Source organism: Triticum aestivum, chromosome 7A (assembly GCF_018294505.1).
Source record: "Triticum aestivum cultivar Chinese Spring chromosome 7A, IWGSC CS RefSeq v2.1, whole genome shotgun sequence".
NCBI lineage: Eukaryota > Viridiplantae > Streptophyta > Magnoliopsida > Poales > Poaceae > Triticum > Triticum aestivum.
Window position 1 is genome coordinate 581,080,049 of NC_057812.1, and position 19,795 is coordinate 581,099,843.

At 42.7% G+C, this 19,795-nt stretch overlaps 1 long non-coding RNA gene across 2 annotated transcripts; it reads right to left on the reverse strand.

The window, feature by feature from the left end:
- Positions 1-765: 765 nt before the first annotated feature.
- LOC123152338 (uncharacterized) lies at positions 766-2,487 on the reverse strand. Of its 2 annotated transcripts, none has more exons than XR_006476113.1 (4): positions 2,297-2,487; positions 1,316-1,452; positions 1,152-1,216; positions 766-1,050 (listed from the first exon to the last, which is right to left on the reverse strand). It is a non-coding gene; the product is annotated as an uncharacterized lncRNA (long non-coding RNA). The 2 variants fall into 2 exon arrangements; XR_006476114.1 differs by lacking the exon at positions 2,297-2,487 and adding an exon at positions 1,953-2,207.
- Between the last annotated feature and the right edge of the window lie 17,308 nt (positions 2,488-19,795).

Genomic DNA, 19,795 nt, shown 5'->3' on the forward strand with positions numbered 1-19,795 from the left:
TATAAAGAACAGCAAGTAAAGCTTTGGAAGGACATGTAACAAGCATAGGCTCCCCCTACATGTATGCACTCATGTAAATATGAAATATAGAGGCATGTGAGAGCATAACCATGACAGAGTAGGCAATGTGTTACATGTATCTTGGCCATATGCATCAGAGCAAAAGATTATCAAGGAAAATACCTTCATGCTCATGAGTCCTTCTTACAAACAGTATGTACATAAGCAAGAATTCCTCATACTCATGATTTTTGATGCATACACTTACCTTGTAGTCTTTGGCTGGCTTAGGATGGAATGAACCTGCACAAACAAGGTTAGATAACACAAGTACATCCACTAGCCAGAGCAAACAAAAGAAACCACAAGAATACCAAGACTGGGATGACATGTATAGGGATGGCAATGGGGACAATCCCCTATGGGGACCCATAGAACATCCCCGTACCCATCTATTCCCCATCACCCCATCCCCATCCCCGTTTGCATGACCGGGGATGAAATTTTCCCATACCCATGCCCCACTGGGGAGCGGGGCCCCATTAGGGTCCCCATCCCCATAAACAAATAATCATATATATAATATGATAAAATACAATCAACATTTATTAAAGTGAAATAACAAATAAAAATGCACTAATAATGATACATGGCGACAAGATGTTGTATGCACCATGGTTGAACACATAACAAGCCATAATGGGCATGTTTCCAACACAAATATCATAGAAATATTGAATAGTGTGAGCACACGCTTGAAGAGAGTATCAATGCAAACACCACATTTAATAAGGACGAAATTTGTCTGACTCGCTTGACATAATTTATTGACTACAAAATTTGTCTGACTCGCTTGACATAATTTATTGACTCCAACATAAGGTTCCATGTGACCATAACTAACTTAAGGTAAACATGATCGTGCGCAAAAGTATTGCAGAGGTAGCAAGCTAACAGCTACAGCCTTGGTATGTGTTCGACATCATTGTTTGTTGAAGTTGAGCTGACTTGTAGGAAGTACAGAAGGAACCCCCTCTATAGTGTGATGCGCTGCAGAAACACATACGACAACCATAAAAAAATGCTTGATGAATAGATAAAAATCTTTGAAGTATGAAAATGGTGCCATGTACAATCTTAGATTGACTCACCTCTAAACCTTCTTGTATATCATCAAGGCAACTCCAGAAACTAGCAGCCTCGGTCTTCTCATCATCTACATGTGACATGTCCAAAAAAACAGAAACATAAATTTAATCATAAAACTAGAAAATAGAAATGGTTAAAGGATCAAATGATAGAGAAATGTGCAAACCTTTAGCTTTGTTTCTCTCCCAGTTTTGTGAACACATTAAAGCCTCTAGCAAATCAGGGGTCAGACGACTGCGGTGCTCACTAAGTACTCTTCCACTTCTACTGAAAGCTGACTCGGAAAATGCTACTTATCTCCCACTACGTGGAAAGAATAAAAGGATATGCATTGATTTGCACACACTAAATTATTATCACGTTAAATGCAAGAATATATATGGTATTGAGTAATATATGTAGTTACCAATTACATAATGATCATGAAAAAAATGATACTACATTTATCACAGGCATGCGTACAAATCAATTCATGTAAATAGACTGTTGTGGTAGTAAAGAAGTGTGAAAAATCATAATCAATCATTATGTGATTATGATTTCTGAAACTACTGACTAATTATTCAGTGCTAGCACGGCACAATTCAGAACTGACTCTCCCCCAAAATTAGTGGATGATGATTGATGAACAGTACTATAATCAATCTAAAAGTTTGCAAGCCAAGGGTCGACGAAAAACAACTAAATCTTAAAAATTGTGGATGACGACCAGTACTAAATCAATCTAAAATTTCAGCTTCATGACTGAATCTAAAAAGTCTGGACGCCGATCAGTACTACAAGATACTACATGTGAGACATACATGAAAAACAATCTTCACAAATTCCAATCTCCATCGTGTATGGGCCAATCTCCATTAGCAGAAGATGTCCACGTCGGAGCATGAGGGCCAATCAACTAGAAGGACAGCGGGCAGGGAGCACGGCTAGGCGTGGCTAAGGACGGCGGGGCACGGCGGCCGACGAGGAAGGCACCTGCACCGTCGTCGGACTCTATGGCGGGGAGTGGCTCAGGGGGACGGCACACCTGCGCCGCCGCCGCCGGCCTCTGCTAGGTCAAAGCTATCGGCTTCTCCTATCCCCTTCTTTTTTCTAGTCGCTCGAAGAGGATAAACACGAGAGAGAGAGAGAGAGAGAGAGAGAGCACCGTGGAGATGGATGGCTGTAGGAGACGAGGTGATGGCCGTCCGGCTGCTGGTGCCTGGGTCGTGGCTGATGAATTTGATGCATCAGCGTTACCTAGGAACCTTGAGCTACGGCGTTGTGCTTCTCCTGTTGCTGCAGATCTAGGAGTAGGACGTGTTGACTTCTTCGTCATGGCGGCGGCTGAGGTGAGCACGATAAGATGAGAGCTAGGGTTATTAATTTTTTAGGGTTGACTTCATCCTGTATATATAAACATATATATGGTCCTACATGTCATATGTAAAATGCAGATCTCCATTTGGTAGCGGGTCTGGGGACTAGCATACCATCCCCATCCCCGTTGTACCCTATGGGAAATAAATAAGTTCGGTAAATATCCCCATGGGGAAGATTTTCACCCATCCACTGCCCCTAATGGATGAAATCCCCATGGGTTTGGCGGGTATGGGGCCCCATTGCCGTCCCTAGACATGTAGAGAGTGAGTACTAGGTACCACATTGGATTCAACATGTCCCCAAGAGTAAAGATATGCAATGAATTTGACTGATTTCTTTCCCTTAGGTGTCTTGCTCCCCCTGAATCTTACATGGGATATTGGGAGAAGATACGGAACAGAAAATCAGAGCTGAAAGATACAAATGGATAGAACTTAATGCAAATAAGCACATATGAACATGTCTTTCCCCCAAAAAGACATGCGACATCTCTCCTCTTAAACATCAAGCATCTGGGACATCTGGGATCCTTGAGTATTCTCTCCCCCTGGAAATCTCTTTCTCCCCCTTAATACTTTCTCTCTTGTAGGTGTGGTCCTTGAGACTTTCTCTCCCCCTTGAGCTTTGATGTGATCTCTCTCTCCCCCTTTGACATCAATTTCCAAGAAGGGCTTTCTGGAATCCATCGTATAGGTTTGGTCCTTGAGACTCAGTACAAAGCAATGGATAAAATTGTGATGCTTGTAGAGGACAAGATTCATTGAGTAGAGCTAGATCAGAAGAAATATAGAACAAGTGGCAAACTGTTTTTCCTGTTGCGAAGTCGGTGGCACCGAGTGGCATGTTTCGGTGGTACCGAAAAGATTCGGTTGGACCGAAAATTACAAGTCGGTGAAACCGAGTTTACACAGAGAAAAACACTTGTCACCTCAGCTCACTAGACATGTAGGATCTCACAAAGATTTGCAATGAATTACCTGAAGGATTTACAAGGAATTGGATGCAGAAAAAGCAAAACAAAAACAGAAAGAGAAGAAACTGAAAGATCTAGATGAAGTTGAAAAAGAGAAAGAAAATAAACATGCATGAGACAAATGCATTAACACAAAAAGAACACAAGAGAACTTCATCTTGAGTTGGGCGGTGACATAGTCACCTATGTTAGAGTATATTGACTTAGGAGTCAAGTGAGAACACTTGATCATAGGTCATACTCATCGTTTAAGCTCAAAATGGGGTTACCATTTTTCGTTTAAGCATCTTGATGTATTCACATCTTGTTGAGTTGCTTTGACTCATGTCTTGGAGTAAAGCTTCTCTAAGATGGAATAACATACCTTGGGTGGTGGTGTGGTTCTTGCTCATGTAGTTGAACTTGTGTGGGTGCTCAAGGTTGATGTAGCTCACCAAGAGTTGGGAGCACCACTTGGAGTTTGAGTTCATCTACCTACATGGGTTAGTTCTTGCAAGGAAGAGCACTTGTGTATCCAAAAATGACAAGCGCCACTTGGAGCTTAACATAGAATTTGTCAAAGGATATGTTTGAATGGTGTTGTGCTTCCTTGTCTTCAACCACCATTGTGTAGAGACTTGGTGATGTAGAGATTCCTCAAGATTTGAATGAGTCGCAATCTCATGGAATTAGATTCAACCAAGCACCTACATGGGTTAGACAACATGCAAGGTACAAATATATCCAAGACATAAGATAGTCATTATAAGAGATATATCATGGATTAGTCATAAGCTCATGTCTTGCATGTATCCAATGGAGTTCCTACTCCAAGTTCGAAGCATCAATAATGTTCAATTCACCTCTCAACCTGCAAAATACTTTCTCATCAAGAGGTTTAGTAAATATATCTGCTAATTGCTTATCGGTGCGAACATGTTTAAGATCAATGTCACCCTTAGCAACATGGTCTCGAATGAAATGATGACGAACTTCAATATGCTTAGTTCGAGAATGTTGTACAGGATTATGACCAATTTTGATAGCACTTTCATTGTCACAAAGTAGTGGAACATGTTTCACATAGATCCCATAATCTTTAAGAGTTTGGGTCATCCAAAGTAATTGAGCACAACATGAACTAGCGGCAATGTATTCCGCTTCGGCGGTGGATAAGGATACCGAGTTTTGTTTCTTGGAAGACCAAGGCACAAGAGATCTACCAAGAAATTGACAAGTACCCGAAGTAGACTTTCTATCAACCTTGTCCCCGGCATAATCCGAGTCGGAATAGCCAACAAGATCAAAAGAAGACCTCTTAGGATATCAAATGCCGAAGTTTGGTGTATGAATTAAGTATCTCACTATCCTTTTTACGGCCTTAAGATGACATTCTTTAGGAGCAGCTTGATAACGTGCACACATGCACACACTTAGCATAATGTCGGGACGTGAAGCACATAGGTATAACAAAGAACCAATCATAGAGCGATAAACCTTTTGATCAACCGGTTCACCATCTTTGGTCAAATCAAGATGTCCACTAGTAGGCATGGGTGTAGACATACCTTTGCATTCTTGCATATTGAACTTCTTGAATAAGTCCTTGGTGTACTATTTTGAGAGACAAATGTACCTTCCTTAGTTTGCTTGATTTGCAAACCGAGAAAGAACTTGAGTTCACTCATCATAGACATCTCAAACTTCTCTGACATTAGCTTTCCAAACTTTTCACTAAAGAGAGGGTTAGTTGAACCAAATATGATATCATCAACATAAATTTGGCATACAAATAGTTCTCCATTAACCCTTTTAGTAAAAGAGTAGAATCAATTTTACCAATTTCAAAACCACTTGCAATAAGGAACTTGGTCAAGCATTTATACCATGCTCTAGGAGCTTGTTTAAGACCATAAAGAGCTTTGTGAAGTTTGTAAACATGATTTGGTTTCTTAGGATTGATAAAGCCGGGAGGTTGTTTGACATAAACTTCCTCCTCTATTTCACCATTTAGAAAAGCACTTTTAATGTCCATTTGGTACAAGGTGATATTATGGTGATTAGCATAGGCAAGTAAGATGCGAATGGACTCAAGTCTAGCAATGGGATCATATGTCTCACCATAGTCCATACCTTCGACTTGTGTGTACCCTTGGGCGACGAGACGTGCTTTGTTGCGAACCACTTGTCCATCTTCATCTTGCTTGTTGCGAAACACCCATTTGGTACCAATGATGTTGTGGTTGTTGTCGGGCTTCTCAACCAATGTCCAAACTTGGTTTCTCTCAAAGTTGTGTAGCTCTTCATGCATAGCGTTTATCCAATCCGGATCTTCCAATGCTTCTTCAACCTTCATAGGTTCAATGCTAGAGATGAATGAATAGTTTTCACAAAAGTTAGCTAAACGAGTCTTTGAGCGAGTGATTCTCCCGGTTTGTATATCATTGAAGATTTGCTCGACGGGATGATCTTTGGCAATTCTTGCTCGAACTCGTGAGAGCTTTTGCTTGGGTCTTTGTTGAACATTTTCTTCATCTTGTTCTTCTTCTTGGCCTTCTTCATTGTTGACGTTGTCATTCTCTTGTCGTGGTGGAGAAGGAGGTTGTTGATGTTCGTCTTGGTGCATTTCCTTGTCTTCTTCATCTTGGTGTGTCCCACTTTTGGATGCTTCCGTGTCGATTCTTGGTTCACCTTGCCGTGAAGTAGAAGCTTCCACTTGGATGGATGAAGTACTCTCCTTCACCTCCGTTGGACGAATTTTGCCAATGGACAAGTCTTGGATTGCTTCTGAAGGGTCTTTGTCTCCTACATCAATTGGCAATTGCTCTACTTGCGAGCCATTAGATTCATCAAACTTCACATCTACCGTCTCTTCGACCTTTCGGGTGAAATTGTTGTAGACACGGTAAGTGTGAGAGTTTGAGCCATAACCAAGTAGGAAACCTTCATGAGATTTAGGAGCAAACTTTGAGCGACGATGCTTGTCAAGAATGTAGCACTTTGAGCCGAATACTCGAAAGTATCCAACTTGGGGTTTGTTACCGGTGAGGAGCCCGTATGCCGTCTTGCCGAGTAGCTTGTGAAGATACAAGTGATTTGTTGCGTGACAAGCTGTCTCAACCGCTTTTGCCCAAAAGTGCTTCGGCGTCTTGTATTCATCAAGCATCGTTCTTGCCATTTCGATGAGCGTCCGGTTCTTCCTCTCAACAACTCCATTTTGTTGAGGTGTGTACGTAGCCGAGAACTCGTGTGAAATCCCTTCTTCGTCAAGAAGGGTGTCCACATTTGCGTTCTTGAACTCCGTTCCATTGTCACTCCGAACCTTCTTGATCTTCACGTCAAACTGATTTTGGGCCTTCCTAGCGATGTTTTTGAAGATCTTCTGGACCTGCAACTTGTCATTAAGAAAGAACACCCACGTAAATCTTGAAAAATCATCAACTATAACTAGACCAAAAGAATTTCCACCGAGACTCTTGTAGGCGTTGGGACCAAAAAGATCCATATGAAGTAGCTCGAGTGGCCTCCTTGTGGTCATGATGTTCTTCACGGGATGCCTTCCTCCAACCTGTTTACCTGCTTGACAAGCACTGCAAAGTCTATCCTTATCAAATATGACATCGTTAACTCCAAGGATATGATTTCCTTTAATAAGCTTGTCAAGGTTTCTCATGCCAACGTGACCTAATCGTCTATGCCACAACCAACCTTTTGAGGATTTAGCAATAAAGCAAGTTTTAGGTTGTGCCTTTTTAGAGAAATCGACGATGTAAAGATCACCTCTACGCATACCGGTAAAGACCATTTTATGATTGTCTCGACGAAATACTTGGCAATCTACCTCAGTAAATAGGACATTCAAACCGAAATCAGCAAGTCTAGATACTGAAAGTAAGTTGTAGCCAAGAGATTCAACGAGCATGACATTTTGAATGGAACTATCATGTCAGATGGCCACTTACCAAGGCCAACCACTTTACCCTTTGAATTATCACCAAAGGTGACATATTTTCAAGGGCCGTCATTTTCAACAAGCTCACGGAACATCTCTTCATCTCCGGTCATATGATCAGTACATCCACTATCAAGAACCCATTCCTTTCCTCCTGATGCATATCCCCGAAGATTTGCCGTAAGACCAAAATGTCTCATTGCTTCATCAAGATCAAAGTCACGATCATCATCATTATCATAGTATCCATGTTCACCATGATCTTGTGACTCATCATTTCCTAGAGAGGGTAATTCATTAGATAAATGATCATCAAAGTGGTAACCTTTATGAATTCTTATAGCTTCGAATATAATATCACTAATGATTCCAACATCTCCTTTAGCTCGCTTGAGATTGGCAAGCTCAAATAGACAATCACCAAAACTAGGATCACTAGAGTTCATCTTACTCAAGGCAATAGATTTATGGAGAATTTCATCCAAATTTTTCAAGGAATGATCGGGAAATCGTTCCTCAAGAAATTTCCATATAGTATAGGCATAATTAAGAGTAGGCAAACTAGTAATCAAATTTTTGGGCAATCCTCTAATGATGAGCTCAATAGTTCTAAGATTGCGAATCATGTCAGTATCTTCATCTAGGGTAGGATGCAAAGGATCAATATGAGGTGCACAAGGGCTAGCAATATACTTGTTCAAATGATATTGATTGAAGATTACACGCATCTCATTTTTCCACTCATGAAAATATTCTCCATCAAGAATAGGCACTCTATGTCTAAGACTCCCTAAAGTAGACACATCCATCTTCCTCCAATGGTGATTAAACCAAGGCAATGGAAACCTGGCTCTGATACCACTTGTAGGACCTTGAAGTGGATGTGTCTAGAGGGGGGGGGGGTGATTAGACACTTAATGCTAAAGTTGCATTTTTTAAGCTTTTTCGGTTTAAGTGGAGTTTAGGCATAATTTCAACATTCACAATACATATCAAGCAAGTATGCAAAGAGTGTATAGGCAGCGGAAAGTAAAGCATGCAACTTGCAAGGATGTAAAGGGAAGGGTTTGGAGAATTCAAACGCAATTGGAGACACGGATGTTTTTCCCGTGGTTCGGATAGGTGGTGCTATCCTACATCCACGTTGATGGAGACTTCAACCCACGAAGGGTTACGGTTGCGCGAGTCCACGGAGGGCTCCACCCACGAAGGGTCCACGAAGAAGCAACCTTGTCTATCCCACCATGGCCATCGCCCACGAAGGACTTGCCTCACTAGCGGTAGATCTTCATGAAGTAGGCGATCTCCTTGCCCTTACAAACTCATTGGTTCAACTCCACAATCTTGTCGGAGGCTCCCAAGTGACACCTAGCCAATCTAGGAGACACCACTCTCCAAGAAGTAACAAATGGTGTGTTGATGATGAACTCCTTGCTCTTGTGCTTCAAATGATAGTCTCCCCAACACTCAACTCTCTCTCACAGGATTTGGATTTGGTGGAAAGAAGATTTGAGTGGAAAGCAACTTGGGAAGGCTAGAGATCAAGATTCATATGGTAGGAATGGAATATCTTGGTCTCAACACATGAGTAGGTGGTTCTTTCTCAGAACATATGAGTTGGAAGTGTAGATGTGTTCTGATGGCTCTCTCCATGAGTGAAGAGGAGGTGGAGGGGTATATATAGCCTCCACACAAAATCCAACCGTTACACACAATTTACCAATCTCGGTGGGACCGAATCAACAAACTCGGTCGGACCGAAAAGTAAACCTAGTGACCGTTAGAGATTTTCGGTGGGACCGACTGGATCAACTCGGTGGGACCGATGTGCTAGGGTTAGGGTAAATCCAAAACTCGGTTTGACCGATTACTCAAACTCGGTGGGACCGATTTGGGTAATAAGCGAAACAGAGAGTTGGCCAAGCAAACTCGGTGGGGCCGATTGCATATCTCGGTGGGACCGAGGGTATTGCAATAGGTAACAGAGAGTTTGCAAGCCCATCTCGGTGAGACCGAGATCCCATCGGTGAGACCGAACTGATTAGGGTTTCTGGCAGTGGCTATGACAAGTGAAACTTGGTGGCGCCGGATAGAAATAATCGGTAGGTCCGAGTTTGGCTTTGGGTTTAGATCATATGTGGAAGTGGGAAAGTAGCTGAGGATTTTGGAGCATATCATTAAGCACTTGAGCAAGAGGCTCATTAAGCAACACCTCATCCCTCCTTGATAGTATTGGCTTTTCCTATGGACTCAATGTGATCTTGGATCACTAAAATGTAAAATGAAGAGTCTTGAGCTTTAAGCTTTAGCCAATCCTTTGTCCTTAGCATCTTGGAGAACTTCCCACAACCTTTAGTCCATGCCACTCCATTGTTGAACTTATCTGAAACATACTAGATAGAAACGTTAGTCCAACAAGAGATATGTTGTCATTAATTACCAAAACCACCTAGGGAGCACTTGTGCTTTCACTTCAATTTAAGAATATCATTGTCCACATCTTTCTTCTTTTGCATATCACACAAATCAACGAAGCTATTTAGATGGGTAGCGGCATCTTCACTAGGAAGGACGGAAAACAGATCTTTCATGACAAGATTCAGCAAAGCAGCATTAATTTCACAAGATTTAGCATCGGTAAGAGGAGCAATCAGAGTGCTAATAAAATCATTGTTGTTGGTATTAGTAAATTCACATAATTTGGTATTATCTTGAGCCATCGTGACAAGCAAGCATTCCAACACACGAGCAAATGAGAGACGGGCAAAAAGAGGCAAATAGAGGAAGAGAGGGAGGATAGAGAGAGAGGGCGAATAAAACAGTAAGGGTGACGTGGGGGAGAGGAAAATGAGAGGCAAATGGCAAATAATGTAATGCGGGAGATAAGGGTTTGTGATGGGTACTTGGTATGTTGACTTTTTCGTAGACCTACCTGGCAACGGCGCCAGAAATCCTTCTTGCTACCTCTTGAGCACTTGCGTTGGTTTTCCCTTGAAGAGGAAAGGGTGATGCAGCAAAGTAGCGTAAGTATTTCCCTCAGTTTTTGAGAACCAAGGTATCAATCCAGTAGGAGGCCATGCATGAGTCCCTCGCACCTACACAAACAAATAAATCCTCGCAACCAACGCGATAAGGGGTTGTCAATCCCTACACGGTCACTTACGAGAGTGAGATCTGATAGATATGGTAAGATAATATTTTTGGTATTTTTGTGATAAAGATGCAAAGTAAAATAAAAGTCAATAAAAATAACTAAGTATTGGAAGATTAATATGATGGAAGATAGACCCGGGGGCCATAGGTTTCACTAGTGGCTTCTCTCAAGAGCATAAGTATTCACGGTGGGTAAACAAATTACTGTTGAGCAATTGATAGAATTGAGCATAGTTATGAGAATATCTAGGTATGATCATGTATATAGGCATCACGTCCGAGACAAGTAGACCGACTCCTGCCTGCATCTACTACTATTACTCCACACATCGACCGCTATCCAGCATGCATCTAGAGTATTAAGTTCAAGAGAACAGAGTAACACTTTAAGCAAGATGACATGATGTAGAGGGATAAACTCATGCAATTTGAAATAAACCCCATCTTGTTATCCTCGATGGCAACAATATAATACGTACATTGCTGCCCCTACTGTCACTGGGAAAGGACACCGCAAGATTGAACCCAAAGCTAAGCACTTCTCCCATTGCAAGAAAGATCAATCTAGTAGGCCAAACCAAACTGATAATTTGAAGAGACTTGCAAAGATAACCAATCATACATAAAAGAATTCAGAGAAGATTCAAATATTGTTCATAGATAAACTTGATCATAAACCCACAATTCATCGGTCTCAACAAACACACCACAAAAGAAGATTACGTCGAATAGATCTCCACAAGAGAGGGGGAGAACTTTGTATTGAGATCCAAAAAGAGAGAAGAATCCATCTAGCTAATAACTATGGACCCGTAGGTCTGAGGTAAACTACTCACACTTCATCGGAGAGGCTATGGTGTTGATGTAGAAGCCCTCCGTGATCGATGCCCCCTCCGGTGGAGCTCCGGAAAAGGCCCCAAGATGGGATCTCATGGATACAGAAAGTTACGGCAGTGGAATTAGGGTTTTGGCTCCGTATCTGGTAGTTTGGGGGTATGTAGGTATATATAGGAGGAAGGAGTACGTCAGTGGAGCAACAGGGGGCCCACGAGGGTGGAGGGCACGCCTGGGGGGTAGGCGCGCCCTCCTACCTCGTGGCCTCCTGGTTGATGTCTTGACGTAGGGTCCAAGTCCTCTGGATCATGTTTGTTCCGAAAATCACGTTCCCAAAGTTTTCATTCCGTTTGGACTCTCTTTGATATTCTTTTTCTGCGAAACCCTAAAATAGGCAAAAAAACAGCAATTCTGGGCTGGGCCTCCGGTTAATAGGTTAGTCCCAAAAATAATATAGAAGTGTATAATAAAGCCCAATAATGTCCAAAACATAATGTAATATATCATGGAACAATCAAAAATTATAGATACGTTGGAGATGTATCAGTGATCAACTCGCGAGTTTCGTGACCTTGTGAACTTATGCATAGGGGTTGGCACACGTTTTCATCTTCACTCTCTGGTAGAAACTTTGGGGCACTTTTTGAAGTTCTTTGTGTTGGTTGAATAGATGAATCTGAGATTGTGTGATGCATATCGTATAAATCATACCCACGTATACTTGAGGTGACATTGGAGTATCTAGGTGGCATTAGGGTTTTGGTTGATTTTTGTCTTAAGGTGTTATTCTAGTACGAACTCAAGGATAGATCGAATGGAAAGAATAGCTTCGTGTTATTTTACTACGGACTCTTGAATAGATCGATTAGAAAGAATAACTTTAAGGTGGTTTCGTACCCTACAATAATCTCTTCATTTGTTCTCCGCTATTAGTGACTTTGGAGTGACTCTTTGTTGCATGTTGAGGGATAGTTATATGATCCAACTATGTTATTATTGTTGAGAGAACTTGCACTAGTGAAAGTATGAACCCTAGGCCTTGTTTCAACGCATTGCAATACTGTTTTCGTTCACTTTTATCATTAGTTACCTTGCTGTTTCTATATTTTCAGATTACAAAAACCTATATCTACCATCCATATTGCACCTGTATCACCATCTCTTCGCCGAACTAGTGCACCTATACAATCTACCATTGTATTGGGTGTGTTGGGGACACAAGAGAATCTTTGTTATTTGGTTGCAAGGTTGTTTGAGAGAGATCATCTTCATCCTATGCCTCCCGTGGATTGATAAACCTTAGGTCATCCACTTGAGGGAAATTTGCTACTGTCCTACATACCTCTGCACTTGGAGGCCCAACAACGTCTACAAGAAGAAGGTTATGTAGTAGACATCAAGCTCTTTTCTGGCGCCGTTGCCGGGGAGGTTAGCACTTGAAGGTATATCTTTAGATCTTGCAATCGAATCTTTTAGTTTCTTATTTTATCACTAGTTTAGTCTATAAAATAAAACTACAAAAAATGGAATTGAGGGTGCCTCATATGGTTCATCTTTTTAATATCTTTCGTGAAAATAAGGATTCCGATAATTGTGCCAAAATGCTAGAAGAAGAATGCATTAAAATGTTTGGCACTAAATCTTTGAATGATGAGCATGATTGCAATGTTGTTAGTACAAACTCTTTGAATATCCATAGTACTAATGATGATTGCACTAGTCATGATGAAAATGTCTCTTATAAGCACGTCAATTTTTGTGGAGTGCATAGAGCTTTGAAGCACACACCAAATAGGGAAGATAGATTTTGCAAGAGGCATAAGTATTTAGAAACTAAATGGTTGCAGGAGAGGCTAAATGCCTGTGCTGAAAATTTAAAATTTCTTTGCCATCCTTGTGAACTTTGCAATGAACACGATCATTTAAATCTCCAATGCAAATTGTTTCATGATCGAAACGTGTCCAAAAATTGTGATGACTTGATTTCCCTTGCACATCATAATTGTCGTGGAATTGTCACGGCAGATGTCCTAGTGTAAGGACTTAGTCGCGAGGCCAACGCATCTATGTGGTAGCTTGAAGGGGTTGAGCGGAATCGAGAGACGCAACACACAAGACGAGGATTTAGACAGCTTCGGGCCCCGGGAAACATCATCCGGTAATAACCCTACGTGTTGTTTGTGGCTAGGTCTCATTATGATCATGAGGGAGTCGCCGTAAGCCGGCTCTCCTCTTTGTGTCTAGCCCTAGATATTGTTTCCTGTTGCTTGTCCCTATTTGGGGAGCCCTGCCCCTCCTTATATAAGTTGAAGGGGCGGCTTACATGTAGAGTCCTATTAGGATTAGAACTAACTTATTCTCTATTACAAGTCGGATACAAGTACGGGTCTTGCTTCCTCGTAAAGGAAATATTCCTCATGCCTTCTGTCTTAAGCCGGCCCACCATAATATGAGCCGGCCTGCTGGGCCTTGGGCCTAGTATTCTATGTGACCCGCCGTCGGGGTCATCTGAGAGTCGTCTTACCAGTGAGCCGCCAGACCCGTGAGTCGCCAGTCCTCCTGCGGGTCATCGGTGAAGCGCCAAGTCCGGTCGGATCATACTTCCGGCCTGGTCATACCGCGGGGTACATCCCCGACATTAGCCCCCAGTTTAATTTGGATTTATCCATGTTAAACTGATCCTGTAAAACAAACACAAGAACAAATTTGACAGATTGTGTTTCGGGTTAAAAATTCTTGTACGCCGGCACCTGATCATCCTTAATTCCTTGTGCTCCGGATTAAATATTCTCCTGAGACGGGACCTGATTATCCTTAAGTCCAATTGTCATTTTCTTCATCTAGAAAATCCGGGTCAGATAAGCTAGCTTCATACTCAATCTGCTGATGTTGGTTTCTCACAGAAAAATATTGTGAAGAACAATCCACTTGAGTCGGCTTCCAAGGCGCCGGGTCAAATAATTTTGGTCTTCAAATACTTATCTGATATTTAGCCGGCTTGAAGATGTAAAACTTGTCGGTTTATCATTACCAAAAAACTTCCGGATTATAAAACAGACGATGCCGGGTCATAATTGTTGTTGACACCGGTTTATGTAATTGATCCTCCTGATTTGCTCAAAACTGATAATTTGAAGATTTTTCTCCCTTATATCCATATTATCTGTAGCCCCAAGTCTTGAGCAGAACAAAGTGATGGTTTAAGACTTGCTCCAATAAATGTTGCAACCTTGAATATTCCACACATGTAGCCCCAAGTGTCGGGTTGTCATGCTTGCAGCAACCTGGGACTTGTAATTGCTTTATGCTCATGAAAACGTCAACCAGTGTAGCCCCCAAGGGTTGGGTCATTATGCAATAATGAGCAGGGACTTTGTAGATATAACCATGTAAATTTGAACAGCAATGTGTAGCCCCCAAGGGCCGGCTTAATAAGATAATACTGAGCTGGGACTTTGTATATAATTAATAATAACATCATATAATATAGTCTCCACCATGGGGCTTGAACCCACGTCCACAAGGTTAAGAGCTTTGTACTCCACCAACTCAATAGTGGACCGTTCAATATAATGGATTAATGCTTGTGTACCTTGAAATTTTGACAGGAGTAGTTGGTAGCCCCCAAGGGCCAACTCATTTAGAATATGAGTCGGGTCTTCAATAAATTGAGCAAAGATGACTTTGCATTAGCCCCCAAGTGTCGTGGTGCATGCTTGCAGCGACATGAGACTTGCATATTTGATGTAACCTCAACTTGAATAATGTAGCCCCCAAGTGCCGGGTCGTAAGCCTGCAGCGACTCGGGACTATTTCCTCCATTGTAAAATAAATTATGCCCACTGATAAAGATAATAGCTGTGGCGCTAAAGTGACTTTGAAAACCTCAATCATAATACTGGTTATTGATAATCATAATAGAAATCCAGCCATGTTGGATATTCAAAATTTGAATAATATAATCTGGTATGAAAACCTCAATCATTCAATATCATCATTGAAAATCCAGCCATGTTGGCTATTTAAAGAATTCAAATACCTTATCTGTTGACAAGTAAATCCGGGGTTTAAATACCCGGCGGCTCTTGGCCGATGGCGATTCAATACGCCTTCATTGTAAACCAGAATTTTCATGACCCGGCGGCTTATAGCCTTTTGAGAAAAATCCAGAATGGATAATCATTTTGAAGCATCAACTTTGGTAATGAGCTTGAACTTAATCATTTACATGTCATATTTCTGCAAATCCTGCAGAGAATTTAAACAACATATGCCCTGGCGACTTAGCGTCAAAACCAGGGCGGGTCATAATATCTCACATATAACTACTGTGATATTGAATTTGTACTGTCGGCTTACATAACCTGTGCAGTAAGGGTGATAACCCAATCCTTATAAGCCAATGCTTCCACATAGATGATGATTGTCATAAACTGGCGACTTATAGTCAAAAGTCAAGCCGGGTTAAGCATAAAACACTTATATATATTCGAGATATAATCCCAAAAGGTCTCAAGTTAAGTAATTGTGGCTGCAATAAACTTTACCAGAGACAGAATAAAACTTTTTGAGGCTTCTGATTCGGATACGATTAGTAAACCGTTCCAAAGGGGTTAAGATAAGATTCGAATACGATCATATAGCCCCCAGTGGCTTTGGCGATGCCGATCAAGAGGGTATCGACAGCTATGTTCTCTTTGGTTCGAATACGACCTATGTTTGAACAGGAAGCCCCCAAATGACCTTGAGAGTTGTTTAACGACATTGATCCGAATATGATCCACGTTGATTCCCAAAGGGGTTGAGCTATGATTCGGATACGATCAAGAAGCCCCCAAGTAGGTTCGGCAGTTTGCCAATCAAAAGGGTATCGACAGCTATGTTCTCTTTGGTTCGAATACGACCTACGTTTGAACAGGAAGCCCCCAAGTGACCATATAAATTTTGGCATTGCGCCGATCAAGAGGGTATTGATAGCTATGCTCGATGAGCAGGAAGCCCCCAAGTGATCATAATAAGATAAGCCGTAAGGCAAGATATCCAAGTTTGAACCGCGCATCATGGCAGCAAGTTCTTTTGGCAACCTTTAATTTTTCTGAGAACTCGAACTTGCGAGAGATTTAAATCTTTTTGAATCAGAACTTTAAACCGGATTTTAAAGACTTCAAAACTTTGTGGGAGACAGATTGTCCTTGAGCCGGATGTTTGAACCGGATTTGAGAGCTTAAAAGTTTTGTAAGAGACAAATTTACCTTGAGCCGGATGTGTGAACCGGATTTGAGAGCTTCAAAGCTTTGCGGGAGAGAGATGTCTCTTGAACCGGGTTTTAAACTAGAATCTTTATTTTGAACCGATAATTTTCTGACGGACTTTAAATTTTCATCAATATGGTGGTGTCCTCCGGCACCGGGTTATCATTCCCTCCAATGACCCAGAGTTCCCGAGTCATGTCATTGTAGCCCCCGAGTCTTAAGACTACTCGAGGAGTCGGCTTGAGACTCTCCATATTTGACCGTGATATCAACCGGTATGAGTCATTCAACATCTCAATGATATAATTTCTCCTGCACTGGAGAACTTGCAAGCCAGAGTAATTGCTCTTTTAAAGAAAGCAATATATAATATAAAATATACTGGATGGATTTCACCTGATGCATCAGGTCAGTAATTATCACTGCGGAGTTGACGATCACCATAGTGAAGCTAAAATCAATCACGTCCGAGTCGGCCGCAGGAGCAGACAGATGAGTCGGTCGTGGTGTTGTAAGCCGGTGTGGACGAGCAAGTTGTCCTCCTCATTGTAAGCCGGCGCGGACACGTGAACCGGCCGCGAGAGCGGGCGGGTGAGTCGTCTGTGGCGTTGTAAGGTGGCGCGGACGGGCAAGTCGGCCGACGTGTTGATGCAAAATGGACCGCAACACACATGTCCGTGAAGGTGTACGTGCATCCGCGATATAATGGCATAAACAATTGTCCTGTGTAAAAATGTTACAGGGCAGAGTAATTGTTCTTTGACAAAAATGAATATATGCCAAAAAAATATACTTAGAGGGATGTCACCGGATTCGCCCAAACAACAGATGAGTCGGCAGCGGTGTTGTAAGCCAGTGCGGATGAGAGAGTCGTCCCCAGTATTTGTAAGCCGGTGCGGGAATCCGTTGAGTAAGGACGACCACCTATGCCAAATAATGTTTGGCGTGTCTCCATCTCTGCGGTATAGTACCACTTTGTGATGGATAATTTTCCTGCATATAAAAGACAACAGGGCAAAGTAGCTTTGCTCGGATCAATTAATATGTGCTTAAAAATAAGGTAAATGGCACCTATTTTTTGTCGGTGGTCGATCCAGTTATGATAACAAGGTGACCATAAAAATCAGCCGGTAGGTACAGTCAGCCATGGCATTGCAAACGATGCAGACGGAAAAATCAATCACAAGCGCAGTAAGCCGTGCGTACGGCAAGTCAATCGCGGGCACGGTCCCGGTTAGTTGATGTAAACTGGGTCATAGGGACGGCGACTTGCACATGTTCGTTTACCGAGCAGTATGGCACGGACGAAACGCCATTACAAAAACATTGCCAGTGCGCTCCATACCCGCAGTATAACGCCTTATCTGATCTTGTTCGGACGACTGTTGACTGATGATCCGTAAGTAGCACACAACGATAACTTTTTCAACCGGCTCACACTCCAACCAGGCCCTTTTCCTTTCTTTCTTTCCTCGCATAAGCAGATGGCCGAAGCAGACCGCAAGGGCGGCTTGATCGTAAAAACTGAGCTCGTGTCAGATCTGACTCCGGGTCGTGTGCTGTCAATGCACGGCACCTGTCCGAGTCCAAGTTGCAGGCGGCCATGATGAAGTCGACCGAATCCTTCTCTTGTCGGTTTACTCTACGTACATCCACATCTCAAGTTGTCCCAAAAAAGTCTGAGTGTCACGTGGAGTAGCAATCAATTCTTGTTCTCCGTGCTGGTCATGTAGTAGCACTACGGTGGTTCACGTATCAGTAGCTGCCGTCAGTGGACATGTCCATTGAAAAAGAGTAAAAAACTGATTTGGATGCTTTAGCACTCGATTCTTCCCTTAAGTAATTCCTTGATCTCTTTTTGAATATTTCATGCGAGACAACTTCTGCGACGACTCCCCATGCGATGTCTTTTTAGGCTGGAGAGATACGGTATACGCCCATGACTTTGATTTTGATGGTAATATAATAGCAGCCACGACGACTCAGAAACAAGTAACAGCAACAGCGCTTGACAGGCGGCGACAGCTTGGCTCAAGGACAGTAGTGGCGGCCCGACTTCCGACTAGCCGCGGGGACAGCAGCTCGAGGCCGCAGCAGAATTGGCTCATCATGCGGCAAGCAGCTCAAAACAAAGACGTGGCAGGTCAACCCAGGCGGTTTTGACTCTTCGGCCGGGTTGTAGTCGGTTTCGATGAGACACAGCAACTAACGTAGCCTCTATAGATCACGGCGGCTTACAGTAGCGCCATAGCGCACAGGTGTAACCCTAAAATAGTCTTCATCTCACACCCACCACTGCAGAACCCTTTGTCAATCTTAACTGATGAACTTGTAGCTGATGTAAATTTTCTACGCCGGTTTAAACCGGAAAAATTGCAAACTTCTCGAACCCTAGAAAGTATCCCTCCAAGAACTCAACACCACCGTGCGCAAGCCCCACGGTGGGCGCCAACTGTCGTGGAATTGTCACGGCAGATGTCCTAGTGTAAGGACTTATTCGCGAGGCCAACGCATCTATGTGGTAGCTTGAAGGGGTTGAGCGGAATCGAGAGACGCAACATGCGAGATGAGGATTTAGACAGCTTCGGGCCCCGGGAAACATCATCCGGTAATAACCCTACGTGTTGTTTGTGGCTAGGTCTCATTATGATCATGAGGGAGTCACCGTAAGCCGGCTCTCCTCTTTGTGTCTAGCCCTAGATATTGTTTCTTGTTGCTTGTCCCTCTTTGGGGAGCCCTGCCCCTCCTTATATAAGTTGAAGGGGCGGCTTACATGTAGAGTCCTATTAGGATTAGAACTAACTTATTCTCTATTACAAGTCGGATACAAGTACGGGTCTTGCTTCCTCGTAAAGGAAATATTCCTCATGCCTTATGTCTTAAGCCGGCCCACCATAATATGAGCCGGCCTACTGGGCCTTGGGCCTAGTCTTTTATGTGACCCGTCGTCGGGGTCATCTGTGAGTCGTCTGACCAGTGAGCCGCCAGACCCGTGAGTCGCTGGTCCTCCGGCGGGTCATCGATGAAGCGCCAAGTCCGGTCGGGTCATACTTCCGGCCTGGTCATACCGCGGGGTACATCCCCGACAATAATGAACTTAGTTTGCTTATGGGCTATGAAGAAATGAAACATATAACTAAG